This window comes from Tachyglossus aculeatus, chromosome 10 (assembly GCF_015852505.1).
Source record: "Tachyglossus aculeatus isolate mTacAcu1 chromosome 10, mTacAcu1.pri, whole genome shotgun sequence".
NCBI classification, from domain to species: Eukaryota; Metazoa; Chordata; class Mammalia; order Monotremata; family Tachyglossidae; genus Tachyglossus; species Tachyglossus aculeatus.
In genome coordinates, this window is record NC_052075.1 from 16,506,999 (window position 1) to 16,518,122 (window position 11,124).

The window sequence follows — 11,124 nt, forward strand, 5'->3', positions numbered from 1 at the left end:
CCACTAGGCCATGCTGCTTCTCTTCTGATAGTTTAACATTATTATTGATATTATTATTATTAACACTATTAGTAGTAGTAGTATTATACTTAAGTGCTTATTATATGTCAAGATCTGTACTGAGCACTGGGGTAGATACAAGCTAATAATAATAATAATAATACTGATAGCATTTGTTAAGTGCTTACTATGTGCAAAGCACTGTTCTAAGCACTGGGGAGGTTACAAGGTGATCAGGTTGTCCCACAGGGGGCTCACAGTCTTCATCCCCATTTTACAGATGAGGTAACTGGGGTGCAGAGAAGTTAAGTGACTTGTCCAAAGTCACACAGCTGACAAGTGGGGGAGGTGGGATTTGAACCCATGACCTCTGACTCCAAAGCCCGTGCTCTTTCTACTGAGCCACGCTGCTAATCAAATTAGACACAAGGGGCTCATAGTCCAAGTAGGAGAAAGTAGGATTTAATCCCTGTTTCTCAGATGAGGGAACTGAGGCACAGAGAATTTAAGTGGCTTGATTAAACTCACACAGCAGGGAAGTGGTGGAGATGGGATAAAAACACAGCTCCTCTGACTCTTAGCCTGATCTCTTTCTGCTAGGTCACACTGATTGCAAGACCTAGACAGTTATTCACCCCAATTCAGGCCTCACATAAAAGCATCCTGGGGTTCTCCCCTCTGGTGCCAGGATTCTCTTCAAAGAAAATGAGTTCTCTCCAAAGGTGTCAGGTTCTCCCTAAAGAAACCGTGGCTATCCCTACAAGTGCCAGGATTTCCTTGGGTAATAGTAATACTAGCAATAACAACATTTGTTAAAGTGCTTACTATGTGTCAAGCACTGTTCTAAGCGCTGGGATCGATGCCAGTTAATCGAGTCAGAAACAGTCCCTGTGTCACACAGAACTCATAGTCTAAGAAGGAGGGAGAACAGGCATTGAATCCCCATTTTACAGTTGAAGTAACTGAGGCACAGGGAAGTTAAGTGATTGCCCTAGGTCACATACCAGGAACGTAGCAGAGGCATGATTAGAACCCAGGCCCTCGGACTCCCAGGCTCACGCTCCTTCCACTATGCCACACTGCTCCTAATAATTGGATTTCTCCTAATTGAGAGCTCAATTTTCTGTTCAGGACCTGGAGTTTTCCTCACAGGGATCGAGGGATTGTCCTACTTGTGTCATGGTTTCCAACACAGGGGCAAAATTCTCCCCATAGACCCCAGGGCTTTCCCACAGGTCATTAACTTCTTCCCTTCTTCTTCAAATTCTTCAAATTCTTCCCTTCCCACATTAACCCAACCCAGGTCTTGGGATTCTATCCCAGGGGTAAAGATTAAGCACTTGAGTTGCCTCTGTGATGAACTTAACATGATCATTCAATAAACATGAGAAGTAGCATGACCTAGTGGATAGACCATGGACCAGGTCAGAAGGACCTGGGTTCTAATCCCAGCTTCACCAACTGTCTGCTTTGTGACCCTGGGCAAGTCACTTAATTTCACTATGCCTCAATGACCTCATCTGTAAAATGGGGATTAACACTGTGAGCACCATGTGAGACAGGGACTATGTCCAACCTACTTATCTTGCATCTACCCAAGCACTTAGGACAGTGCCTGGCAGACAGTAAAGGCTTCATACCATTGTTAAAAAAAAGAGAGAGAAACAACAAATTAACTTGTCTGAGGTCTTCTCCAAATGACTTGACATAAAATTACCCATTTTTAGCAACAGCCTTCATTTCCTCTTCTCCCACCCGCTTGTGGATTGCCCTCGCACTTGGATTTGCATCCTTTTTCTCACCCTTTCCTCAGCCCCACATCTCTTATGTACTTATCCATAATTTATTTATTTCTATCAATGTCTGTCAGACCTAATGTCTGTGTATTAATTGTCTCAGAATGAATGGGTCAGTACATTCCCTAGAAAGATTGAGTCTTTCTGGGAAAGACTCCCATGATATCGAGGTAAGAACGAGAAAGAGGTTATTAAAGATTGCAAAGAAAATTGCAAGAAAAGCCATGCTGACATCAGTGGGGATTAAAATTCAATCCCCTCTAGACTGTAAGCTCACTGTGGTCAGGGATTGTGTCTACCTACTCTTTTACATCGTATTTTCCCAATCAGTTAATACAGTGCTCTATATACAGAAAACACTCAATAAATACCACTGATTGATTAGATAACCCTGGCTGGGGGCTGTCAGAGAAGAAGGAAGGAGCCCCCAGCCTTGCACAGTCACTGAAGACATATTTCTTTCTGCTGGAAAATAACGTGCTTATCAAAGCCTAGCCGTGGCTATGGTGACAGGTGCTCTGGGAAGACAAAATAGATTTAACATTTACACAGTACTTCAAGCTTTTCAGTGTGTTTACAGTCAATCTTTAGTTGGTGGGTAGTGTTACTGTATTGAAATAACACAGATGAAATAATGTTCCCCCCAGAAAAAAATTGTAGAAAAGTTTAGAATCCTTAAAAGTTAGCATTCTAGAATCATTTTCAGCATGGATTTGGGTCTTGGAGTCAGGAGACTTGGGTTCTAATCCCAGCTCTGCCACTCGTCTTCTGTGAGACCCTGGGGAGGTTAATTAACCCCTCTTTGCCTCAGTTTTTCCATCTGTTCAATGGGAATGAATCACATGGCCTCCCTTCCTCTAAGGCTTAATAAATACCGCAAGTATTATTATTATGCTCACTCCTCTTTCTATCCTGGCAAACAAAAGAACATAATAATTGTGGTGTTTAACTGCTTACTATGTGCCAAGCACTATACTAAACACTAGGGTAGATACAAGATAATCAGGTTGGACACAGTCCCTGTCCACATAAGGCTAACAATCTTAATCCCCACTTTACATTTGAAGTAACTAAGGCACAGAGAAGTGAAATGACATGACCAAGATCACACAGAACATCAATGGTGAAGCTGAGATTAGAACCCAGGTCCTCGGACTCCCAGCCCCGTTCTCTTTCCACTAGGCCACACAAGGCTTATACATTTCATGACCTGAAGGGTTTAGAGGCTCTTCTTCCATGGACCATCTTCCCAAATGTCACGAGTGATAGAAGATCCTTAATTTATTACAGGCAGCAGAAATTATTGGTTATTTGGAAAATTTTGCAAAATCCTTCCATTGCTAATCATCTAGTGAAAGTCTGCATCATTGACCCCATTCTCAGATTTGTTTTTCATTCTTCTGTGGAAATGATGACGATGATGATGATGGTATTTGTTAAATGCTTACTACGTGCCAAGCACTGTTCTAAGCGCTGGGGTAGATATATTGTAATCAGGTTGTCCCACACAGGGCTTACAGTCTTAATCCACATTTTACAGATGAGGCAACTGAGGCACAGAGAAATTAAGTGACTTGCCCAAAGTCACACAGCTGACAAGTGGTGGAGCCGAGATTAGAACCCACAACCTCTGACTCCCCACCCCGTGTTCTTTCTGCTAAACCAAAAGAGAAGGAAAGGGGGAGAGAGAGAGAGATAGGGACAGAGGGAGAGAGATGGGGAGTGAGAGAAAGAGAAGGGCACAGATAGGGAGAGAGAGAAAGAGAAGGAAATAGGGAGAGAGAAAGAGGGGCAGACAGGGAGAGAGAAGAGGAAGAGAAGGGCGGAGAGAGGGAAAAAGAAATAGAGGGGAAAGAGGGAGAGAGAAGAGAAAGAGCGAGAGAGAGAGAGGGAAAGGGAGAAAAGCAGGGAGAGAGAAAGAGAAGGGGAGAGAGAAAAACAAGGGGAGAGAGAAGCAGAGAGGGAGAGATGGGGTGGGAGTTTGGTTTCGAAGATACCACTACCTTTGGTGAACTACATCCTGGTATATGTGTTACCGTAAGAAAAAATGGGGGTTTATGTTTCAAATGGACATTGTGTTAAGATCTCATCTTTGATCTGATGCTGCATTTGTTATTTCCAATGCCTGGAGCTGCTTTTAGTTCTGCCTTAGAATCAAGATCTTTCTGCAATCTCCACAAAAAGAATCTCCTCATTTCTGTCGCCTGCCAATTTGCACGGCTTTCAGGTACTACCTCCCAACTGTCTACCATTATGCCCAAAAAATAGATGTTTGGTTGCTGTATATTTATAAAACCGTCCTTTTTCCACCCTGTTTATAAATACACATTTCATTGCAGCATAGAATAGCCATTTGGGTTTCTTAGTTTCCCTATCCATAATGTATTACCCTGATGGTAATTTATTTTAATGCCTGCTTCTCCAAATAGACTATAAGTTCCTAAAGGGCAGGGATCATGTCTACCAACTCTCTTTTTGCTTCATATAAGTGCTTAATACAATACTCTGCACACAGTAAATGCTCAATAAATACCATTACTTGATTGACTGGATATCTTGCTGTCATCTAGTCTCCTCATAGAACAAAGGTGGGCTATGAATAATGATCCTTGCTTTGTTGCCAGTGGCCTGAGTCTCAGTATTTCCTTTTTATCTCTCTCAGTACCTCAATATTTTGATATCTCTCTCTGTCTCTCTATAACTCTTGCCTCCTGCTAGTATGTATTTCTGATGGGGTGCACTGGGGGAACTTCTCTAGAAGTCAGATAATAATAATAATAATAGTAACATTTGTAAAGCTCTTTCTATGTGTCAAGCACTATACTAAACACTGGTGTAGGTGTAGATAATCAGGTCCCACATGGAGCTCACAGACTAAGTAACAGGGAGAAGAGGCAGTGAATCTACATTTTACAGATGAGGAAACTGAGGCCCAGAGAAGTGAAGTGACTTGCCCAAGGTCACACATAGCAGTCAAGTGGCAGAGCTGGGATTAGAACCCAGGGCCTTTGATTCCCAGTTCCGTACTCTTTCCACTAGGTCACACTGCTTCTTTGGAAAGTTGAATTCTATTGGTCATCAAGAAGGTTAAGACATTACCACTATTCTACAGACTTTCGATTCTGTCTGAATATTTATGCTACCTGGGCACCATGCTCTGTCTTTCTGACTCCCAGGGAATATTCTGACTCTTTTACATTTTCTATTTATTTATCACTGGACTTTATGTTGCCTAGGTGGCAAAATCCATTGACCACTTACAGTTCTGTGCTGTTGAAAGAAAACTGTAGCTTTAGAAGGTAATTGTAAGCACAGGAAAAGCAGACAAAGGAAATCAGGGAAAGTAGGTTTTTTGCCTTTCCATTCAGCCTTGCTGCTGCTTTCCCTTCCCTCTCCTCATCCATCTCCTTAAAGAAGTAACTTCACCTGGTGGAAAGGTATGGGCTTTGGAGTCAGAGGATCTGGGTTCTAATTCTGGATCCACCACTTAATTTTTTATGGTATTTGTTAAGTGCTTCCTATGTGCCAGGCACTGTACTAGGTACTGTGATAGATAATCAGATTGGACACAGTCCATATCCCACATAGGACTCACAGTCTTTATCTCCACTTCACAGTTGAGGGAACTGAGGCACAGAGAAGTGAAATGACTTACCTAAGGTCACACACAGAAGACAAGTGGTAGAGCCAGGATTATAATTCAAGTCCTCCAACTTTCATGCCTGTTCTCTTTCCATTAGGCCATGTTGCTTTCTGCTGTGTGTCATTGGACAAGTCACTCAATTTCTCTGTTTCAGTCGCCCCATGTGTAATGGAAATTAAATAACTGTTCTCTCTCCCATTTAGACTCTGAGCCCTATGTGTGACAGAGACTGTGTCTGATCTGATTATCTTGCATCTACCCCAAAGCTTATTACAGTGCTTGGCACATTGAAAGTATTTGGCATATTTACTGTTACTATTATTATCATTATTGTGATTATTTTTATTACATCTAGGCCAAGAGTCAGATCCTTATATCTTGGTTGAGCTTTCAACAAATATTAAATCTGAAAGACACATAAGCCCAGAAGGGCAAGTCTCACTGAAGCTTTGAAGACAATTCTGCCCAATCTGACCTAACTTAGACTACCAAACAAAGAACAAAATGGATTTGAAATTGTTTGATGTGCACCAAGTTGCCCTTTTGGAGAAAGATCACTGTGAGAGTTAACAAGAAAATATTTGGGCACATGAGATATGACACTGTAGCAATCATCACCCATTGCTACTTTGGTTATTAATAAATAATGGAGAGGAGAACTCAAAAATATAACTACTTTCCCCCATGTTGGGCAGGGACTGTGTCTATTTTGATTATCTTAGTACAGTATTTGGTACACAGTAAATGCTTACCAGATATCACAATTAGCATTATTATGATTATCATTATTATTATTGCTATCATTTTATTACTAACTTTAACACACTGCACTCCTCTTCCCCTTTATTTGATAGAGAAGCAGCATGGCTCAGTGGAAAGAGCAAGGGCTTGGGAGCCAGAGGTCATGGGTTCTAATCCCGGCTCCACCGCTTATCAGCTGTGTGGCTTTGGGCAAGTCACTTAACTTCTCTGGGCCTCAGTTACCTCATCTATAAAATGGGGATTAAGACTGTGAGCCCCATGTGGGACAACCTGATCACCTTGTATCCACCCCCCTGTGCTTAGAAGCAGAAGCAGCAGAAGCAGCAGAACAGTGCTTTGCATATAGTAAGCGCTTAACAAATGCCATCATTATTATCAATACTGATTGCCTTTGTGCTAAGAGTTCTGTCCGAGGTCCGGAAGGAGACGGTTCTATCCTAAAGGAGTGTACTGTCTAAGAAGAATACATGTAGGGTATCATAAGGGCTTGGGAAGTTCATTTGGGAAGGCTTCATTGGAAAAGTAGATTTTTATCAGGTTTTCGAGAAGGGTAAGAAGTTGACAAGGTGAAACTGACAGAAAAAAAAGCATGCTAGGTAGAGGGAATGTCATGAGTAGTGGTAGCAGTAGCATCATCATCATCAATCGTATTTATTGAGCGCTTACTGTGTGCAGAGCACTGTGCTTAGCGCTTGGGTAGTACAAGTTGGCAACATATAGAGACAGTCCCTACCCAACAGTGGGCTCACAGTCTAAAAGGGGGAGACAGAAAACAAAACCAAACATACTAACAAAATAAAATAAATAGAATAGATATGTACAAGTAAAATAAATAAATAAATAAGTAGAGTAACAAATATGTACAAACATATATACATATATACAGTAGCAGTAGTAGTAGTAGTAATGTAATATTATTAAAGGTATTTATTGAGTGCCCACTGAGTGCAATGCAGTGTTCTAAGCACATAGAAAAGTACAGCAGAATATAAGACACACTGTCTGCCCACAAGGAATTTACACCCCAATGGAGACACATCCAGCGCTTAGAACAGTGCTTTGCACATAGTAAGTGCTTAACAAATACCATCATTATTATTAAAAATGCTATGAGGAGGGTGAATTGATGGAAGTTAATCAGAGAAGGTGTTGGCAGAGGGAAATGGGAAGTCATAAGGGTTGAGGAGTGGGGGTAGGGGAGATGAGCAACTTTTGAAGAATGTGGTCCCTTTTTTGGAATATAGTATAGATTGAAGTGGAAAGAGACTGGAGGCAGGGAGAGCAGTGAGAAGGCTGATACAATAATCCATCCAAGCTATGGTGAGAACTTGCACTAAGGAGATAGCTATCTGGGTGACGAGGAACGGAAAGCTGTGGGAAATTTATTGTAAGTATCAGTGGGATTTAGCAGTAACTAGAACATGAGAGGTAAAAGAACTCTACTCCAGTGCTTAGTACAGTGTTTGGCTCATAGTAAGCACTTAAAAATTATACTATTATTGTGTTATTCTATTATTGAGGAGCATAATGGTCTATTGGACAGAGCATGGGCCTAGAAGGACCTGATTTCTAATCCTGGCTCCACCACTTAGCTGCTGTGTGATCTTGGGCTTTACTTCTCTGGACTTCAGTTACCTCATCTATTAAGTGAGGATTAAGAATGTGAGCCGTATGTGGGACAGGGACTGTGTCCAACCTGATTTTCTTGTATCCACACCAGTGCTTAGAAAGGTGCCTGGCACATAATAAGTGCTAGCTCATCCTCTACACTGTAAGCTCCATGTGGGCATGGAACGTGTCTGTTTATTGTTGTACTCTCCCAAGCATTAATACAGTGCCCTGCACACAATAAACACTCAAAAAATACAATTGAATGAATGAATGCTTAACAAATACTACTATTATTATTGTTATATTGCTATTATTGGGAGTCAGAGATGACACCATGATTACATACTTCTGGTACTTGGAGAGCTCCCAGGAAGCATGTCCTAGTGGGTTCTAATTTCAGTTCAGCACTTGCCTGCTATGTGACATTGGGCAGAATCACTTAACTTTTCTTCACCGCAATTCCCTCATCTGTAAAAATGGGAATAAGATATCAACATGGAGCTCACAGTCTAAGTAGGAGAGAAAAGAGGTATCGAATCCACATTTTGCAGGTGAGGGAACTGAGGCACAGAAAAGTAAAGTGACTTGCCCGAGGTCACACAGCAGGTAAAAAGGTGGAGCCGGGATTAGACCACTTCTACTCCCACTGCTCTTTCCATCTACTTAATAGATGTTATTAGTAGCAGTAGTAGTATTTTTGTTAATGTCATTATCATTATTATCTTTCCTGGTTTGATATGTGCCTCAAAACCACAAGCAAATTTATAATGGATACCCAGCTCCTCAAGGACACCCAAGATAGACAAGCAAATCCATAATGAAGCCCCCAAGGACTTCATCTAAACTTGCTGAATTTGGTATTGTAGGCCTTTCAATTATTAAGCAGCATGGCCTAGGGGATATTTTCCAAGTGCTTAGTACAGTGTTCTGCACACAGTAAGTGCTCAATGAATTCGATTGAATAAATGACTTAATTAAGCCCGAGAAGGACCCAGGTTCTAGTCCTGGCTCTGCCACTTGTCTGCTGTGTGATCTTGGGAAAGTCACTTCACTTCTCTGTGACTCAGTTACCTTATCTGTAAAATGAGGATTAAGAGTGTAAGCCCCATGTGGGGACAGGGACTCTGTCCAAGCTGATTACCTTGTATCTATCCCAGTGCTTAGAACAGTGCCTGGCACATAGTAAGTGCTTTAAAAATGCCATTAGAAAAATTAAGCCAGCTCCACATAATATTTGATAGGAAATGTCATAGGCAAGAATTGAACATACTTCCTGTTTAGACCATGTATTTCCTCCCTGCTGTAGAACATAATCAAGCCAATCACATAGCACTGCTTCACTTTGACAGTGGATGGAAAGTTAGGAAAAGGACTGGAATTAGGATGGAAGATGAGAAGTTCCACTGTAGGTCTGAATAGTTTCCTGCTGTCAGGACAGAGGAGGGTGGGTCATGGGTCAGCCAGGGAGAAATTTCTATTCCCATCAGTGTTAGCCCTGCCATTACGATGATGTAGGGAAGGTGAATGATCAGAAAAATGAAAATGATATTAAGCACTTGCTATGTGCCAAGCACTGAGTACTGGGGTAGATCCAAGTTCATCGGTGTGGACACAGTCCCTGTCTCACAAGTGGACTATGAAAGGGGCAAACAGGTCATTTTATACCTATTTTCCAGTCAAGAGAAGTTAAGTGACTTGACCAAGATCACACAGTATGCAAGTGGCAAGGTCAGGAGTAATAATAATTATTCATACTAGTAATTATAGTAATAATAACTGTGATATCAGTTAAGCACGTATACGCTAGACTTTAAATTGTAAATTCCTTGTAGGCAGGGAATGTGTCTACCATCTCTGGTATTTTACTCTCCCAAATGCTTAGTACAGTGCTCTGTATACAATAAGTGCACAATAAATGCCACTGATTAAATGACTGGTTGATGTGCGAAGCACTGGAATAGGTTCCAGATAATCATAACAGACACCGTCCTTGTCTTACATGAGGCTCACAGTCTAAAAGTGCAGGAGAATATGTACTGAAGCCTTCTTCTGCAGATAAGAAAATTGAGATGCAGAGAAGCTAGGTGATTTGCCCAAGATCACGCAGCTGACAAATGGGGGATCTGGGACAAGAACCCAGACCTCCTAACTCCCAGCCTGTGCTCATTCCACTAGACCATAGTGTCTCAAGTTACACCTAGACAGTCAATCGTTTTTATTGAGCACTTACTATGTGCAGAGCATTGCAGTAAGCACTTATTGATTACCAATCTGGGGTTTTCAATGAAATGTTGTCCTAAGTGAATGATTACTTTTTTTTTCCTCATCGATTCTTTATGAGATGAGAAACTAATCTTAATTGAGGTTCCCCTCCTAATGAAAGGCTGGGGATGGGAGAAGAAAACATAGAGTCAAAGGGTCATAAATGGTCTCAGATGTTCCTCAGGGATCAGTATTTCACCACTCAGAGCAAATTTCCCTTAGCAGAAAAATAGCCTATTCATGTTAACAGGCAAGCAGGATTATTTCACAAAATTGGATTTGGAGATCAAGTTGTACAAGGTAGCCGAATTGATGGATGGAGACAGATGGTTTTTGGTCTATGTCTTCATAAAAACCTTGGAGTTCACAGCTGCCCTTTGCCAGCTCAGTGCGGGGAAGCTATGGCAGGCAGCATGGGCGAGTGGGTAGAGTACGGGCCTTGGAGTCGGAGGAGTCGGGATCTAACACCAGATCTGCCAATTGACTGCTGTGTGACCTTGGACAAGTCACTTTATTTCTCTGTGCTTCAGTTTCCTCAACCTTAAAATGGGGGTAAGTGCCTGATCTTACTCCTACTTAGTGAGCCCCATGTGGGACAGGGATTTTGTCCAACCTACTTAATGTATAACTACTCAAAACAGTGTTTGATACATAGTACGTGTTTAACAAATACCATAAGACAAATAAACAAACAGGCCTCAATCCCACAGGCTGCAGCTGTTGCTTAAACACAAGGCCAAGTGGGAGCATGGTTGCCGTGCAAAGATGCTGTATGCTCTAGACTATAAACTCGTTATGGGCAGAGAATGTGTTTATTGTTATATTGTTATACTCCCAAACACACAGTACAGTGTTCTGCACACAGTAAGTGCTCAATAAATACGATTGACCGACTGGGTTGTCGGGTTTCTATACAGGAGCCATTTGTATTGAAGGGTCAGGGGAAGGCCAGCTGTAAGCCACACATGCCACCTTCAAGCAGCCTCAAAGCCATGGAAATCCACTGCAGTGGCCCCAGCCCTCCTCACCTATGTTTCATTCATTCATTCA